General features: G+C 51.4%; 1 protein-coding gene across 11 annotated transcripts in view; it reads right to left on the reverse strand.

Moving 5' to 3' along the window:
• MYO18A (myosin XVIIIA) overlaps window positions 1-19,638 on the reverse strand; it is a 144,026-nt gene that overhangs the window by 108,878 nt on the left and 15,510 nt on the right. The window lies entirely within an intron of this gene.

Consider the following 19,638-nt stretch of genomic DNA (forward strand, 5'->3'; position numbering starts at 1 on the left):
ACCCGCCCGCTGCTCTGGTTCCGTGCTCCGGAATGCCACTCTCGGCAGCTCAGCCTCTCCCTTGGGCCCCTGGCTGCTCACAACCAGGATTTCTGCTCCACCAGCAGATTCCTCTCATTCCTCCTCAGAGCCATAAGGAGCCGCTGCAGCAGAGACCACCCTCGCCCAGCAGCTGGAGACAGCTCCCTACCCTTCCTCAGCACCACTCTGCCACCCCTCACCCCAAAGCCCCCAGCCCAGAGGGCTCCAGCCCTGACCCGAGCCCCACCAACGCCCAAGACCTATCACAAGTCTATTCACTCCTGGGTGGGGCGTAGGAGCGTCACGGAGTCCCCGGGTGTGACGAAGTGGGACTGTTCTTAATGGTTCCTCTGAATAGTGTGGGGGTGCCTCAGTTTCCCCTAGGCAGTTCTTAAGTATCTAGGGGGTGGGGTAAGGGTGTATGATCATTGCAGAGCCCTAGAGGGCAGGTGTGTGCAGGGGTCTGGACACAGAGAATGGCCGACACCCTGTTTCCTGGCCACTGATGGCCTGGGCCCTTCCCCCCTGCCAGGTGAGAGCTAAAGGGTTGGAGAACAAAGGAATCCGGTGACCTCTTGGCCCGGGAAAGGGACAAAGCCCAGAGGAGGAGGGGCTGGAGGGAGTTTCAGTTTGGGGCTGGCTGGAGACATGGAGTGAAGGGCAGATGTGGTTGTCTGGCTCACTGAGAGTCATGTCCGACTGCGGAGTTGGGGTGCAGGACCCTCTGGCTTCCCCAGGACCCTGCCTGGGCGGACTGGCTGTGGGAAGCATACGGAGGGGCAGAGGATACTGAATGCTCCGAGGTCAGACCCAGGAAGGTGTGAGCTGTGTGTCCTGCAGACAGTCTGCTCACAGAAAGGAGACTTCCCCAGAGTCCTGTCTGGCTTCATAGGGAGCAGTTCCAGAGCATCGCCCGGGGACTCCGTGACACCGGGCGATGCTCTGGAACTGCTTCCTATGAAACCAGGCAGGACTCTGGGGGAGCCTCCTTTCTGTGAGCAGACTGTCTGCAGGACACACAGCTCACACAGCTTCCACCTTCCTGGGTCTGACCTCGGAGCATTCAGCATCCTCTGCCCCTCCGTGCGCTTCCCACAGCGAGTCCGCCCAGGCAGGCTCCTGGGGAAGACAGAGGGTCCTGCACCCCAACTCCGCAGTCAGACGGGCTCTCAGCCAGCCAGGAAAACAGAAGATTTATTAGACGACAGGAACATGGTCTAAAACAGAGCTTGTAGGTGCAGAGAACAGGACCCCTCAGCTGGGTCCATTTTGGGGGGCAGTGAGCCAGACAACCACGTCTGCCCTTCACTCCATGTCTCCAGCCAGCCCCAAACTGACTCCCCCTCCAGCCCCTCCTCCTCTGGGCTTTGTCCCTTTCCCGGGCCAAGAGGTCACCGGATTCCTTTGTTCTCCAACCCTTTAGCTCTCACCTTGCAGGGGTGAAGGGCCCAGGCCATCAGTTGCCAGGAGACAGAGCGTCAGCCATTTATGTACACTGGCCCTTTGCTCTGCAACAATTACACCCCTTTATCCCACCCCCTAGAGACTTAAGAATTGCCTAGGGGAAACTGAGGCACCCCTACAGTATTCCAAGGAAACATTAAGAACAGTCCCACTTCGTCACAAGGAGCACACAGGAGCCATGGCCTAGGCATGGAGCTGGGGCTTTGAAGTGGCTCTGTTTCACTAGGGAGCTGGAGCACACAGAGCTTACTGGGAGGCGGGTGGCGCTGCTGGGCCAGCCAGAAGCAGGCTAGGGAATGAGTCACTGGCCTATAGGATATCATTGCCCCAGAGCCCTGAATGGCATGGACCACTCCATCCCACCAGCCTGCTCCCTTACATGGGACGGGGGGGATCCAAAACCCATCGCAGACTCTCTCAGAAGCTATGAGAACCATTTGCCTAAGGGAGGCTCTGGCGTTACCCCATGGCTTGGGACACTTCCAGCTAGGCAGAGCTGGGATGACCAGGGCAGGGAGGGACAATCTTGTGCTGGCTCCCAAGAGCTGACCTGGAGGGACAGAGCACGACTTTCCCCTCTCCTCTGGAGACCCATGTTCAGCCCTGCTCAGTTATCACCAGGACAAGGCCCCTCCTCCCATCACTCCTCACCTGCTGCTCCTAAAACATACCGGAGCAGTCACTCCACCACCTGCCCCTTCCTTTGCTGCCATCTGCAGCGAGGTTCCCCTGCCCTACACCCAGCAGCGTGGGATCAAGGCAGCTCAAATGGTGGCTGAACAGGGAGAGAAATTAGAAACTTTTCTCGGAGAAACACGAAAAAACCCAAGAAGTGTCTTCAGGATAATCGGAGCCAGGGAAAAATCCAGAGTATTTCCTGTGTCTCCTGCAACCGCTATTTCAACAGAGCAATACAGGCCAAGCCAAGGGCTACAAGTGGGGTCTGCAGCGAGAACCGTAATCAGAAAAACCCCCTCTCCCCCCAGCCCTTCTTTTAGCTCCTAACAGCCTCGGCTCTGGGGTTGTGCATTCAACAAGCCACATCAGACCAGACATTCCCGCCTAATGCTGATGTGTGGTGCCGGTGGGCCAGCGTTTGACACCGGGAAGACAGGGAAGTCAGTGGGCTCTCAAGGAGAGAGTACCTGAGCCACAGCTTGGCACCTTTGGCCAGCTAATGTACCGCCAGACCCTACAGTGATACGTTTCACTGTCCAGAGACAGGAAATCTCAGCAGTGCACCCCAAGAAGGTAGGAAAAGAGGGACTCCCAGAAATCTTCTTCTGGAGTGGGAGATGGCTGATCTGATCTCTGAGCAGAGCACAAGCGCCATGCGCACGTCTGAGGGTGCAGCGAGAGATGACTCCAGAGATAGCGATGCGTGGGGGCACGCAGGGCTCTGCTGGTGCAACCACTGAATATCTGCTGTCCCTCTGAAGTGCTGTGGGGTGTCTCTGGAATATTTCTGCCCCTGCCAGAAGAGAACTGTGTATACCTGCTACTTACCAGAAGAATTTAAATGGTAAACAAACAAATACAAACTTCAGAGTAGCAGCCGTGTTAGTCTGTATCCGATGAAGTGAGCTGTAGCTCACGAAACCTTATGCTCAAATAAATTGGTTAGTCTCTAAGGTGCCACAAGTACTCCTTTTTTTTTTTTTTGCAAATACAAACTTGGAGCAGAGCCAGCCTGGTAGAAGAGGCCAGGTGTGAACTTTGGGCATGAGGGGGCTCTCTGCTCAGAGGCCCTGGTGCACTGCATTGCAGCACCCAAAAGGGCATCTCCCACAATGGCACTGCACGTTCCTTCCAGCGACGCAGACATATGCCCTGCTCTGCCTCCAGTCGCTCTGATTTCAGCTGCTCTCGTTAGCACTGTAAACACAGCTGTCCCGGAAGTCAGGCTGACAAATCAGCCTAGCACAAAGGGTTTGAGACAAATCTAGAAAGCAGCTCTGGATGCTGCCAATCACTCCCTGCACCATCCACGTGACACAGACGGCATGGAGGACACAGGGACAGCGCAGCTGGGCACCTCTAGCCACAGCTCAGCAGCGACTGGAAGTTGCTCCCCAGGGTGGCTGTTCAACATGTGGGTTCTCAGTCCAGTTCCCAACAGACACAGCACAAAATACCACAGTCGGCACTAACTAGCCTCCCTGCTGGAAACCTCCGCTGAAAAGGCAGCGAATGAATGGGCCCCCAAGACTGAACTCCCTTCTCACAGCAGGAGGGGCAAGGGAGGGAACTGCCTCTTGCTCTCTCCCCCACCCCAGGGAGGGGCCGTGAGGAAGGCAGAGAGAAAGATAAACACAGCAAGGAGGAAGATTTAAACTAAATTCAATTTCCAGCTTCCTTCTGCCCCAGGCTCCCCTCCCTGGGGCTGGGTGAAGTGCAACCCTACCCCCTGTGATGCCTCCTCTCTTGGCACCTGTGATGCCAGCTGCCTGAGGGCCTGCTGGACAAGGCAGCTCCTCCGTTGCACCATGCCCAGGGCTGGAGGTAGAGGTGCGGGAATTCTTCCACAATGTGACACTTTAGAATAAATCAGAAGGCAAAAGACTAGCAGGCGGGGAGGAGGGGGAGGTTGCCACAGAGCCTGTGTGCTCCCCTATGACCCCCAGAGAGCAGATGCCTCTCTGAACTGCTCAAGTCCATATGCCAGGCTGGCAGTCCCTAGGAACAGGCTCCCATGGGAGGGGTAAGGGGCTCCTGCTCCCCTGCAGAGGGGCCTCCTGAGGACATTTAACCCTTCTGCTTCCTGGAAACGTGAGTGAAACACAATTAACTTTCTGACCCAAGCAGCGAGTCAGAGTCTGGGGCTCAGGGGCACTTCCAGCTGGGAGCAGGATTTGGTGGTCATCAGGTATTACTCAGAGACAGCTTTCCTTATTTACAAGGAAGGTACAAAGTCCCGTCTCTCTGTAGAGAAGGTCAAACAGCAGGACACAGCACCAAGAGTGCTCTGTTCAACCTGTGCCTCAACCCAAAAGCCCCGCCCCGGGTTTCTCCGGCGTCTGACGCTGAACTTTCCAGCTGCCCAGGGGGTTCCGAGCCCCAGCTCCTGCCTAAGCCACAACTTCAGAGTGCTGACTCCACAGCCATTTCAGAGCGCTAGTGCAACCCCTGCTAGTCAAGCCTGTCAATCCGGTGCTGTGTAGACAGTTCCCGTGTGGCCCCTCAAGCACCCCATAACTATGTTCAGTGAAGGGCTGTTCATGTGTCCATTTCAATGAGGTGTGAACCCAGTCCGTAAAGAGGTTGAATCCAGCTCATCACAACAAGACAGTTGCCCAGATTTCACAACCCTCTGAAGACTCCGTTTGTGGCCAGGGAGAAGGGTCAGGTGGGACTGTAGCTGAGCCGTGGCAGATACCCCAAACGTTCAAAGTCCCACCTCATCCCTTTGAGCCCTAGGTGCCCGGCATTGGCGGCTCTACGGCTCAGCTGGACTAGAAGAGCCATTGGTACCATGCTCAACCTGAGCAACACCCCGCTTTACAGAGCTAGGAAACCTCAGGAGCAACCTGCAACGCCGGAACAGCACTGGGGTGCAAGCTCCCGTCCCCGGGGCCTTTCCCAAAGGAGGCAGCCTCAGCGCTGGGGGGCCTCGATTTACAGCATGAAATGAACACACCCAATACGGCCGTGTGGGGGCAGGCCCTGCCTGGTATTATGGCATCTCTCAGAAACCACAAGTATCTGAGGGAACAATTGTTAGGGTCTGTAAAATATTCTCTCCTCCAACATGTCCCTTCCCAGAAGGGACATAAGACTTCATACCAAAAAGAAGCGGGCTCCAGGTGGGGCTGGCCACACAGCCATGTGTGCTCAGAGAGCAGGCGAGGTGCCCAGGATCAACCCTACGCAGCTCACCTCTCAGACACCCCACAACTGACCAGCTGCTGCCATGAATGCAAGGCACCACAAGTTAACCATAACCCTTCAACAGCATTGTAACTGAGGGGCTGGAAAGGCCCGTGGTATTCCGCTCCGCACACAGAGGCACGCTTCCCCAGTGCAAAGCGGGGAGGTTTCTCAAGCAATGGCCAAAATATGTATATAATTTCCTGTTTCCAAAAAATGGATCATTTTTATTTAAATTAAGAACAGAAACATTCCATGCAGCTTAGCAGGGCCTTGGGGAGAGCACAGACCTCTCTGCAGCAGGTCTGCACCTTAAACAGCTCCTGCCGAGCATTCAGACATGAGCGGCGCTCCGGGGCTTCTCCCAGGAGCATCACAGAGCCGTCCCTGCCCCAGGAGGGAATGCAACAAGCCAGCGGCGTTTGGTGATCAGGGCTTCACCCTGATTTCACAAGATCCACTCGCTCTCCATGCGGGAGGCAAAATCCTCTTCCCAGCATGGTGTCTTTCTCCAAAGCAGCAAAGACAGACCAGGGTTCCTTAGTGCGAGAAGGTAATCCAACCTCCCTACCCCGACGGTTTCATTCCTGTAAGGTGTCCTAGCTGCCAACACACTTAGTGAGGCACAGCCTCAACACACAGCTCTCATGCAGGAACCCGTGACCATGTACTGCTCTGGGAGTCACCTGCTCTTGATCCCAATGACTTTGGCTTACAGAGGATTATAACATTCACAGCACTGTCTACGGGGAAGAGCTGCAACATCTTCTTTAGGCCAGAAACCCCTCAGCACCCAGATTTAAAGGCACCTCTTTACCGCAACTCCCCTCAAGGCTACATCCAGGCAGGGCAAGTCCCACATGGAACCCCGCAATGTCTGGAGCACAGCAGAGGACAGGAGTGGTGCATCTGCTTCCACCCTCCACCCCCCCCATGCGAGCAAGCAGGATGAGCAGGAGGGAGGGCGTGGGACACTGCTCATGTGGAGCAGAGCACACCAGGCAGATAGTGATGCTCTCAGCTGTTCCCCCCCTCTTCCTTTTGTGCCATTAAACTCAGCAATTCTGTACCCCTAGCTATGGAAAGCCAATAATTAGCACAGGCTTGTATATATCTTGTCTATTCTTACATAGCGCCCATCTATCCTCCCAGCACCCCCTGAGTAAGGGAGTGCTATTAACCCCACATGGGGAACTGAGGCACAGAGAGGAAGAGACAGACTTGCCCAAGGTCACCTAGGGAGGAGGGAACTGAACCCAGAATTCCCAAGTCCCAGGCCAGCACCCTAACCACTGGGCCACCCTGCCTCTCTTATTGAGCTATTCTATGGGTAACCATACTGCTAACCCTTGCACTTGTATGGCACCCCCTGTGTGAGGGTCTCTGTGCCTTGTGAGCATTAGTGAATGGATCGGGGTGCATGCTTTGGTAACTAACTAGGCCATAATTCATTAGCGTCAGGTTTTCTCTGCAGAAGTGTTCGGCAGCCCCCAGAGCTCACTGCATGTGGATATTTCCACCGTTAGGGAACCCACTCCCTGCCTCACGCATGGCATCTTTCAGCTGTCCTGCACTTTCATGTGCAGATTGTGTGTGTCACAGGGAAAGCAGCATCAGCAAACAACCCTGCTGCTAACAAGCTGTCTCCCGAAGGCAGAGACAATGCTCCGTGTGCTGAAGACATTCTGTTGCTGAGTGCACTCGGAAGAGCCCACAGAGTGAAGGAAGCCCCAAACCCCTGCTGCCAGGTCCCTTAGGACTCAGTGCTAAGCCTCATCCACTCTCACGGCTCCAACTCCCAGCCCTGCACTGACAGCTCCCACCCACCCCTGAGCTCTGCCCACTGTTCAGTCCCATGCACCTGACATCTCCTCCTGAATACCCAAACCCCCAGTTCCTCATCCCAGCTGGGAGTGCCATCATCCTGCCAGCGCCTCCTCCCCGACTCCACTCTCCCCTTCGCTCCTCACACGCAGTCACTAAATTCCACCTCCTCTTCCTCCAGAACATCGCCACCATCCCAAGACAGCGACTCACTCCCCTAGGCCATGCACTTTTTTTACCTAGGAGATGTGGGAGTGTCCTAAACTGACTGCCACACACCCCTGTATTTAGGAAAATACATCAGGACTGCCACTGCAGACTGCCTGCGGCTTCTTCCCTCTAGAAAAGGGAGAGATTTCCGCTTTCTGGAGAAAAATCAAGGAACAGAATAATAGACCCAGCAGGGCCTTCCAAGGGAAACATAAAGCTCCCCCACCACTAACACTGGGGCCGAGGGATTCCTCCTTGTTCTCCTCTCAGCCTTTAACGCTGAAGGCTGGCCTTATCCAGGACAGGTCTGTAGCAGTCAGCGGGACCCACCAAAACATGGAAGTCAGTAACCAACATCGGGTAAGCGTTCAAAGCACAGGGTCATCCAAACCCTGGGCTATACTTGCCCACCATTGAGGGAATTCAATATGCTCAGTCTGTTTGCTTTGGCAGTTTATCTATTCCTGGGAGACCCGGCAGGCAGTCCTGAACAGCCGAGCATAGTTCAGAGCTGAACCCCAGTGCCCATCTCACTGCGGGGCATGGAGGAGAGGGGGGAATCCATCATTCCATCTGAGTGAAACATTCTGAGCTGGTGGGGTGATGAGGAAGACATAATCCCCTCTTCCAGGGCAACCCCTGCCTCTGCTGTCCCTATTACAAGAAGCGGGGGTAGGGGAGGTAATCTTTCATTGGACCAGCATCTGCTTGTGAGAGAGACAAGCTTTCGAGCTACACACAGAGCTCTTCTGCAGGGCTGGGAAATGTGTTCGGAGTGCCACAGCTAAATACAAGGGGGAACAAATCGTTTTGCATTAGTACTGACACTCCGGACACATTTCCCAGCCCCGCAGAAGAGCTCTGTGTAGCTGGAAGGCTCGGCTCGTACACCAGCAGAAGCTGGTCCAATGAGAGATATTCCCTCAGCCCTCTGTCTCACTCTATCCTGGTAGTGAAACCCCCAGCACAAGCAGCAAGAATTGGGAATGGGGTCCCCCAAAGCACTTTCACACACATGGAAGCTACGGCACAGCTGGAGCTCTGAAACTCCACCTCTCTCCTCCCACTTCCAGGCCCAGAGTATCAAACCCGCAGCATGCTCCCCCGCCCCAGCCAGGGCTCCTTACACCACTAGTTCTCTCCAGTACTCCAGGCAAAGCCTATCGCCCCAGATACTCTCCCGTTGCTCTTCAGTTTCTACATGGCATTGGCTCTCCCAGTCAGAGGTCGAGAACTTCTTGGACATGCCTTCCAGTCCCTTGAGAGTGCAGAGCTGGGCCCCCTGCTCCAGGAGCTCTCTGGTGAGGTGCTTCACTCTCCTGATGACTGGGTGCAATCGGGTGTCTAAGCTGTCACGGAGTCCCTGGAACTGCTCCCCATGAAGCCAGTCAGGACTCTGGGGCAATCGCCTTCCTTTGAGCAGCCTGTCTTCAGGACACAAAGCTCACACAGCTTCCACCTTCCTGGGTCTGACCTCGGAGCATTCGGCATCCTCTGCCCCTCCATGCGCTTCCCACAGCGAGTCCGCCCAGGCAGGCTCCTGGGGAAGACAGAGGGTCCTGCACCCCAACTCCGCAGTCAGACGGGACTCTCAGCCAGCCAGGAAAACAGAAGGTTTATTAGACGACAGAAACATGGTCTAAAACAGAGCTTGTAGGTGCAGAGAACAGGACCCCTCATCCGGGTCCATTTTTGGGGGCAGTGAGCCAGATAACCACGTCTGCCCTTCACTCCATGTCTCCAGCCAGCCCCAAACTGAAACTCTCTCCAGCCCCTCCTCCTCTGGGCTTTGTCCCTTTCCCGGGCCAGGAGGTCACCGGATTCCTTTGTTCTCCAACCCTTTAGCTCTCACCTTGCAGGGGGGAAGCGCCCAGGCCATCAGTTGCCAGGAGACAGGGTGTTGGCCATTCTCTGTGTCCAGACCCCTGCACACACCTGCCCTCTAGGGCTCTGCAAGGATCATACACCCTTATCCCATCACCTAAATACTTAAGAACTGCATAGGGGAAGCTGAGGCACCCCCACACTATTCAGAGGAAAAATTAAGAACAGTCCCACTTCGTCACACAAGCACATAGGTGCCCTGGGACCCTCGCTGCCCGAAGGACATCCATGGAGCTCTCCCACAGTGAGCGGTCACCTCCGCCATCTCGGAACTGACGAGATCCATTCCAAGGGTTTATTTGGGGCCCCAGCCATGGATTCCTAGCTCTCCTCTCTCAGGCGAGCAGGAAGAGATCCCAGCCCATTACAGGTCTGCTCAGACCCAGCCAAAAAAGCCAGTTAAAAACAGCAGCTGTGACACTGTATTCTAACCTGCACAAAACAAGGGCTTCCGCCCCCTCCGGAGGCGAGGACACACTCCAAAGGGTATGAAAACCTCAGACCTAAGGCTACCTTCACTCTCAATAGAAACAGCAACAAAGAGTTATGAAAACACCAGAGTTACGAACTGACCAGTCAACCACACACCCAATTTGGAACCACAAGTATGCAATCAGGCAGCAGAAGAGACAAAAATAAAAGCAAATATAGTACAGTACTGTGCTAAAGGTAAATAAAGGGAAAGTTTAAAAAAAGATTTGACAAGGTAAGGAAACTGTTTCTGTGCTTGTTTCATTTAAATTATGATGGTTAAAAGCAGCATTTTTCTTCTGCATAGTAAAGAAAAACAGAAAGGAGCATAAAGTCTGGCAAATCAAGTATACAAATATAATTAGGAAGGCCAAAAAAGAATTTGAAGAACAGCTAGCCAAAGACTCAAAAAGAATAGCAAAACACATTTTAAAGTACATTAGAAGCAGGAAGCCTGCTAAACAACCAATGGGGCCACTGGACGATAGAGATGCTAAAGGAGCACTCAAGAACGATAAGGCCATTGCGGAGAAACTAAATGAATTCTTTGCATCAGCCTTCGTGGCTGAGGATGTGAGGGAGATTCCCAAACCTGAGCCACTCTTTTTAGGTGACAAATCTGGGGAACTGTCCCAGATTTGAGGTATCATTAGAGGAGGTTTTGGAACAAATTGATAAACTAAACAGTAATAAGTCACCAGGACCAGATGGCACTCACCCAAGAGTTCTGAAGGAACTCAGATGTGAATTTGCAGAACGACTAACTGTAGTTCGTAACCTATCATTTAAATCAGCTTCTGTACCACATGACTGGAGGATAGCTAATGTGACACCAAGTTTTAAAAAGGGCTCCAGAGGTGATCCCGGCAATTACAGGCCAGTAGGCCCGATATCAGTACCAGGCAAACTGGTTGAAACTATAGTCAAGAACAAAATTGTCAGACACATACATGAACATAATTTGTTGGGGAAGAATCAACACGTTTTTGTAAAAGGAAAATCATACTTCACCATTCTACTAGAATACTTTGAGGGGATCAACAAGCATGTGGACAAGGGGGACCCAGTGGATATAGAGTACTTAGATTTTCAGAAAGCCTTTGCCAAGATCCCTCACCAAAAGCTCGTAAGCAAAGTAAACTGTCATGGGATAACAGGGAAGATTTGCAGATGATACAAACTACTCAAGATAGTTAAGTCCCAAGCAAACTGCGAAGAGCTACAAAAAGGATCTCACAAAACTGGATAACTAGGCAACAAAACGACAGATTAAATTCAATGTTGATAAATGCAAAGTAATGCACAATGGAAAACATAATCCTAATTATACATATAAAATGATAGGGTCTAAATTAGCTGGTTCCACTCAAGAAAGAGATCTTGGACTCACTGTGGATAGTTCTCTGAAAACATCCACTCACAGTGCAGCGGCCATCCAAAAAGTGAACAAAATGATGGGAATCCTTCAGAAAGGGATAGATCATAAGACAGAAAATATCCTATCGCCTCTGTATAAATCCATGGGACGCCCACATCTTCAATACTAAATACAGATGTGATCGTCCCATTTCAAAACAGATGTATTGGAATTGGAAAAGGTTCAGAAAAGGGCATCAAAAATGATTAGGAGTATGGAATGGCTGGCATATGAGGAGAGATTAATAAGACTGGGACTTTTCAGCTTGGAAAAGAGATGACTAAGGGGAGATATGATAGAGGTCTATGAAATCATGACTGGTGTGGAGAAAGTAAATAAGGAAGTGTTCTTTACTCCTTCTCATAACACAAGAACTAGGGGTCACCAAATGAAATTAAAAGGCAGCAGGTTTAAAACAAACAAAAGGAAGCATTTCTTCACAAAACACACAGTCAACCCGCGGAACTCTTTGCCAGAGGACGTTGTGAAGGCCAAGACTATAACAGGGTTCAAAAAAGAACTAGGTAAGTTCATAGAGGATAGGTCCATCAATGGCTATTCGCCAGGATGGGCAGGGATGGTGTTCCTAGCTTCTGGCAGAAGCTGGGAATGAGCGACAGGGGATGGATCACTGGATGATTCCCTGTTCTGTTCATTCCCTCTGGGGCACCTGGCACTGGCCACTGTCGGAAGACAGGATACTGGACTAGATGGACCTTTGTTCTGACCCAGTATGGCCTGTCACGGAGTGTGGGGGAGTCCAGGCCCTGCACCCCTCTTCCTGGGATTCACCGAGACTCTCAGCCAGCCAGTAAAACAGAAGGTTTATTGGACAACAGGAACACAGTCCAAAACAGAGCTTGTGGGTACACCCAGGACCCCTCAGTCAAGTCCTTCTGGGGGAGCAGGGAGCTTAGACCCCAGCCCTGGGGTTCCCTGTGTTCCTCCACCCAGCCCCAAACTGAAACTAAACCCCCCCCAGCAGGCTCTCTCCTGCAGCCTCTGTTCACATTCCTGGGCAGAGGTGTTACCTCCCCCTCCCGGCTCAGGTGACAGGCTCTCAGGTCTCCCATCTCCAGGGCACATTCCCAGGTCAACACTTCCCCCTCCCTGCTGCGTCACATCATCACATGGCCGTGCTTAAGTAAAGTTTCAAAGCTGTATTAAGTCAATGTTCAGTAGTTAACTTTTGAAAGACCAGCCATAACATTTTGTTCAGAGTTACCAATGTTGCAAGAGACTTCTGGCCCATGCACCTGCTCTCTCCTGGTTCCTCCGCAGCTTTGGGTGGCATCCCTGGGTTCAGGGTTACATTCAATCAACCGGATGTTCAGTATGCACTTCAGCCCTGCCATTTAGAGCAGCAAGGGGCTTTGGGTTCCTGTGATATTCAAAGAGCTACCTAAACCTACGTTCTTATTAACACTGGACTAACCCTCTGGCTGGGTCTCTCCCCCCCCCCTTCACTGGCCTGAGGCAGAAGAGTCATTTCAGACCCCGAGGCACACCAGCCATGCGCTGAGCGAGCAGCAGCTGAAATGTTAACAGTGTAACCACACTGCCTAGGAACAAACATCCTGACAGCAAACCAGCAGCCCAGGAATTTGGTGAAGCCTCCAAGTTATTTCACCCTTTCTTGGCACTGGTCATGGGGAAAGGGTTTGCCAAGACAGGAACAGGACACCCTTCAGAGACTAGTGATGCCAACAACAGGCTGTTCTCTCTCGAGGGTCACTGCTCAATCAGCAGAGTGGTGTGCCACACACATGATCCAACCAGCCAGTCAGATCTCTGGCAGCTCTAGGGCTAAAGGAAAGCACATGAGATGCAGGTATGTCAAAGAGGCAGCACAAGCTGGTAACACCAGGACTCCTGAGCTCTGTTCCCAGCTTTGCCACTGACTGGTTGCGAGACCTTGGGCAAGTATGCGCCTCAGTTTCCCCGTCTGTAAATCGGGATAACAGCACAGCTGCCTCTGGAAAGAGCTGTGTGATCTAGGGATGTGAAGTGCCGTAACGAACGAGCTAAGTATTGACAACAGCTGAGGATTAAAAGGTCTCGATACACAATGCACCCCAGTCTTCCAACTAGCTATGTTCAGCCCAGTAACCACTACACTACAGTTCACACACAAGATCCACCTCCTGCTGTCATGGAATCAATACCACACAGAGATGGAAAGAAAACTATTAGTTCATCACCCTGGCCAACACAGGGCAGGTTGCCCAAGGACACATCTCAGTGCTCTGTTCAGTGAAAGTCAAGAGATGGCCCTTCGCTGCGAAGACGGAGACACTGTGAAACAGCCTTGTGTCCTCCGTGTACTTCTGCTCAGTTCTACCCCATTCCTCCCACGTCATTTGGAGACAACAGGGGCTTATTCTCTTCTCTTTCGCTAGCCCTCCAGGAAGTTGGATGGTGATTCTTTGTTCTTGTAAGGCTGATCACACGGCTGTGTTACACTGTAGCCACACTGGTGAGCAAGGGGTGCCAGCATTCCTTTACTGATTGATTGTAAAGATAAATGGAGAATGGAAACGTTTCGTTTGAAGAATTTAAAAGAATTGTTTCAGCTTTGCAAATACATAAGGAAAAAAGTCATTCAAATTTCAGGCCTGCCAAATCAAGAGGGTTCTTTAAGGGCCTTTCCACACTTTTAATTTCATTTGAAAGCTTGACGTTTGCACCTGGTTTTATCTCAGTTCCAGTTCAGCAGCCTGCAAACAGGGTTTGGGTGGGCAGCATAAACCAGACCAAACTGCTTAAATCCATTGCCAAGGTGGGAATACATAACACTGCAGGGAGCTGCCCTCAGCTAGGCACTTACAGAAAGGGACAGATAACTGCAGCATTTTGGCAATGGAGCTCCTGGTCTCCAGCCTAGCTTAAACAAGGATGCCCATGGGAAAGGCACTCACACGGCGAGCAGACAGGCACTGCTGCGAGCAGATACAAAGGGTCTCATCAAACTGAATGTTACATTCTGAACTTACATTTTCAGCATTTGCTTTTTAACCTTTCATTGGAAAGCTCCATCAGGATGCTCATGCCATGTGAGCTCAGTTCAGAGCTCTATTGCTGGCCAGTTTCTCTCAGCAACCACAAATCTCTACACATCTTTAGCAGGCTAGGGCCATGACTTGGAGCAAAAGGCAAAGGAAGTGGGAAGAACAGTGTAACAGAGACAGCAAGAGCCTCTAAAGCTGGCTCCCACCCCCAACCTCTCCAAGAGGAGATGGAGACATTTTGACACAGAAAAGTAATAGCTGGGATTCAGGGCTGGCTCTGGAGAATGACTAGCTACCTCGGTATTAGAACCCACACTGTCAGACACAAAGCCCTAATGCACCGGCCACTTAGAGCTGCTGGAGGCCCTCCCAGAGTTGGAGACGGCTCGATAGATTCTATGCTCCCACAAAAATCTCGGTGATCTCGTGGCTGCCACTAAAATTTTGTCCTTTCAGAGCTGGATACAGAACAGCCACTTTCCATCTGCAGCAGGTGTTGTGCATTCAGATTCAGAATGCTCCATGACACAGACAAGCCACAGCAGCATACAGAAGAGCCGGGACTGCTCCTGCCAGCAATGAGTAGGTCAAATCTGCTCATCTACCCTACAAACCCTCCTCTCAGGAGACCACCAGCAAAGTGTCATCAGCACAGAAGGCAGCTATCCACAGCTCAGCAACCTGCTCCCCAAGACACACACTTACATCAGCATCATCACCCATCCTGACCTTGCCTCTTTCATAATCAAACATGCACCTCTGGCTACAATGATTTGAAAGCTTCCAATCAGTTTTCTAATGATTTTGAGAAGAGGTCAACATACCGAGAGAGACAGCTGGCGGGACAGGGGAAAGTGTCGGCAACCATCAGCAGCCCAAATATACAGGTGCCACGGGAGAGGAGGGAAAGGAAGCTAGACTCAAAGCATGGAGCCTTCACCAGCGTCAGGGAAACTGCAGGCACGTGGGGATACAGGCTACTGGCTTCTCAACAACTGCAGCTCCAGCTGCTCTGAAAGTACCCGAGTTTCTCTTTATTTTCCAATTCAGCACAACTCTCGCAAAATCAGTCCGAGTGCCTGGGCTGGTCTCCGCGGGATGACCAGGAGGCTTCTGCAAGCATCACATTCAGCAAATACCTGCCAAACAACACAGCATGCGCTACAGCACAACCAGCAAATACAAGCAATGAGGTCCAAGCTCAGTCATCACTCAGGGTGGAATTCACCCCTCTATGCACAGGACCAGCAAAACGCCTACGCTCCACAGGGCCTTGCTAGCCCTGCTCTGAAGCCTGAAGTAGGATCTGAGTAGTAGTTAGCCCTTGTGCTGACTCCCACTTCCTGGGGCAGCCCACATAGGCTGTAGCTTACGGCACCAATTTCTGCAATGCCTCCTAGGCCCCAGGTGGAGGTCCTCTCTTTGCTTGTATGTCAGCCATGAAGTACACTGTTAAAGCTCTCAGACAAAGCATAAATCCATCCACCTGAATGCCAGAGGGTCTGGCTGGATCCATTTGCTAAGCAAAGCTGTGTGTGTTAAACCAGGGCCTTGCTCCTTCCCATCTCCTCTTCTCAGCCTACTTGATCCTGCAGCAAAGAGATGGCATTTCATTCATGTCCACTGCAGCAGGCTCTCTGGTCACAAACATTATCTAAGCTCTGCTGTAGGATGAAGCAGAAGAAACCAAGCTGGGGAGCGGGAGCAAGTTCTGATTCAAAACACAGACATCTGCCAAGTTGTTGCACAGAATGTGCCTGGCCCAGGCAGCTGATACTTGCACGAGTGTCCCATTGTGCTGACTCTGTGCGAAGGGCTGCCTGGCAGTTAGTTTATCGCTTGTGGGAAGGAATATCTCCATTTCTGAAAAAGGGGGGAGTGGAAGGGGGGGTTAGTTGGTTGTTAATTATTCCAGAGCTAAGTACCAAAAAGCTACGCTTACTGTAGGGCCTACCCAATCAAAGCAACAGGCACCACAAGTGTGTACACGGTGCATGCTCCCAGAGCTTTCCTGCTGCCGTCTCTTACGAGGTCCAGCTTACCTTGCTGATGCCTGTTCTCATTTAACTAAGGGGTGATTCTGAACAGATTTAGCTTAACTGGTGCAATTCTGTGTGTGGACATTCCGATTTAAACCTGGTTTATAATGGTTGCAAGCTAATGCACCACAACGGGTTTAAACCAATAAAAGGGTCTGCACCTGTCTAACTCCTCCTGTTCCGTACAGGTAGAGACAAGCCCTGCGGAACAAACGACAGCAAGCACATCCCTGGAGCATTCCTGCCAGGTCACACATGGGTCTCCACCAGGGGTAGCCCATAAGCTGTCATTCTGCACTGAAGGCACTGCCTGTACCTCCTAATATCACACTCTACACACAGACCTGTGGCTCACCCTTTGGATCCTGAAGCCACTATGTTCCCCTGGCAAGGCAAAGACCCCAGCAAAACCTTGGCCCACCCCGATGCTCAGAATACCAGTGCAAAACGAAAGGCAAGGCCCTTTGCTGCTATTTGCTATGAGGATGATTTGCATTACAGAGAGCTCCCAGTCTGGAATTATGACAAGACACAGCAGGTCTCCTGCAGCCCAGATACTCCCCAAGCTGGTCTGAAAACCACCAAGACAAGAGTAACACTGGGAACCCAGACCACTTCCACATGAGCTGAGGGTCAGGTGCTGAGAAGTGCATGCATGGCCCAGAGACCGGCTGCCTTTCCTACCCACTCTAACTCAGTACCAGGCAAATATAGCCATTTGGCTTTTACTTGGAGAGCTTCCTTGAACGCACTCTCCACTGAAAGAGACTTCTTAGATTTTGTCAGTTTCTATTACGCTGCACACTTCCTTAGGACTTCCTACTCGTTTCTGCACCATAAACATCTGGCAGGTCATTTAACAGCTGATCCTACACTGCTGGCTGCATGCTTCACAATATGCATCCCTTTGGAAGAAGCCTGAAACAAGGCCAATCTTTTATTCTTTTTAGACATAAAGGGTATTCTTGTACAGGCAGCTGGAGGTAAAATGCAAGTGCATCTCTCCATGTCAGAGGCAGGCTTAACTCTTCAGGGTCCTCGCATTTTGGGGGGCTTTGTCCAAACTTAAAATGACCCTGTCAGAACGAGACACTAAGTTAGTCAATAAGCCAATCTGGAGTGTAGCTGTGTGGCTACTGTACTAGCAAGCAGGATACGGGCCACCGAGCCATTACATTACTGTCTACCCAGCACCACAGTGCACTTGCTACTTCACAAACTACACATTGCGATTTATAAAACACACTTGTCCCACCCCGTGGTATACACATGGCCCTACTTCAATAATCTCCCCTTGGGAGATGCCTCCTGTCAGGAGAAACTCAAATATACAGAGAGGCTCAACGTGGCTAAGGTAAAGTAGCCTTTTTGCAAGGCGGTACTAGGGGATGCCTCTGGCGGTGAGCAGCAAAGCTCAACTCCCTCTAGGATCAGACTACTCTATGCAGAAACATTCCCCACTGAAACTACAGGAGACGCATCTAGACATGGAGCCACCACACACACATATGGTTCACAGCTGCAGAACACAGACTCTGAGCCAGGCGCCAGACACTCCAAAACCTCGGCACCTGCCAAACTCCCCAGCTCTCTGCAGCAGCAGACACGCTTCGGTTTGCTGTGTATCTCCTCCAACCCAGCTTCTGGAAACTCATCAGAACCTCCCTGTCCCACTGGCCTCATTCCACTCCACTCCACTCCACGGCTCATCTGGTCAGAGCAAAACCAGACCCTGGGAAGGGATTCTGCTGAGCAAAACCAGCCCTGCCCCACACTGCTAGCACCTTCCTGGGTTGTTGAACCCCAACCCTCATTTAGCTTTCCACCAGGGATGCTGTTTGTTTTCTTTATACCTGTCTCTCCCTGGGAACAATACAAATAAACTAGTCAGCTTCACTTTTGTTCAAGTCAGTTTCACACACAGGTTCTCACGCCACAGCCCAGCCCAGCAATGCCAATAAACTGGTAGGGGGAAGGGTTAAATCCAAACCAAGACCGCTATTTTCATTACACTGTAAACAGGAAAATGCCAGGATTTGATTTAATTTATTTACACAAAGCTACATGCTGGACTTAAACCACTAGATCATGTCCCTTTAAATAGCTTATCCTGTTTTCCAGGGCTAATTACCCAGGAGACTCTCAGCTCTCCAGGGTCATCAGCAGCAGGAATTAGTGAACCATCCACAGAGCACAGCCCCTTTGGAAGCAGCACAGAATGTTGTGGCAAAATTAACCCTTTGCATGGTGGCATCTTCTATAAACCAAACAATAGGAGCATGCCATAAGCTTTTGCTCCTCTTTATTAGGGATGGAAAAGGTTAACCGGTAAGCGATAGTCTTACCGGTTAAACTGCCTTAACCGTTAACCCCAGGTCGACCTGCTGACCCCAGCCCCAGCCGCACCAGCAGGATCGGCCCCAGCCGCTTAATTGGTTAACCGCTTAAACGACAGATTTTGAATCATTTCAATGGCTAACTTTTTAAACGGTATTTACATCCCTGCTCTTTATACACATGGATGAGAGTCGGTCTGTATTTAGCATCTGGACAACTGAGCAATCGTTTCACTTTCTTTTAAACAGCAGCAACACATTTAGTTATCTGGTACGTACAGCAATCCACTCCCTTGTCCGAGGGACTCAAAGGCATTACAAAGCTGGGCTTTCCAAGACCGCTTCCTGCAACACAAAGCTCTGCACAGCTCCGGTAGGACTATCAGGAAAATGTACCGTTCTCCAGAAACAAAACATCTGTTGGCCCCCACTTCACAACCGTGATTGTAGGGAAAAAACTAGGGATATTTTGCTTGCCCATGACAAAGAGGTGCTGCCCCCCGTGAGCGGGCCAGGGTTGTGCTAGAAGGACACAACTTTTCTTAAGGGCATGTTTACACTAGAAAATCTCATTTCAGTACACACCTGCCCTGGCAATGTCAAACATGGCTTAGCACTCAGTGTAGACAAGGACTGTCCTGTTGAACGGTGTGTCAGCTGGTCACAGTCCACCAGAGGTGCAATGTTAAATAGGACACAACTCTGCCCACACAATGAGTGAAACCTGGCTAGGGCCCTGGCAGGTAGCAAGAGCGAACAACTGTAGCCAGGGCGGCTCTGCTCTCACTCTGACCAGCACATTATATCCTCACAGTACTTCACACCACAGGCAAGGTATTTCCAAGACCCCTGACTTCAACATGTAATAACTCCCCAGAGGGAAGAAGAGAGTTTAAATAGATCAAGAGACCCAGATCTCAGTTACTGCAATGGATCGAAGTCCGGGTCCTACTGGGCTATGGGAATGAAGAACAGTCTTTAACTAAGGGAACCTCTGCCCACATTCTCCAGTTTCCCTCCCCTGGGGCTCTCTGCATATGGAGCAGTGACAAGCACATCAGTGTATATGAGCTAAGAGACTACATGTTTCACCACAG

Source organism: Natator depressus, chromosome 17, assembly GCF_965152275.1.
Source record: "Natator depressus isolate rNatDep1 chromosome 17, rNatDep2.hap1, whole genome shotgun sequence".
Classification (NCBI taxonomy): Eukaryota; Metazoa; Chordata; order Testudines; family Cheloniidae; genus Natator; species Natator depressus.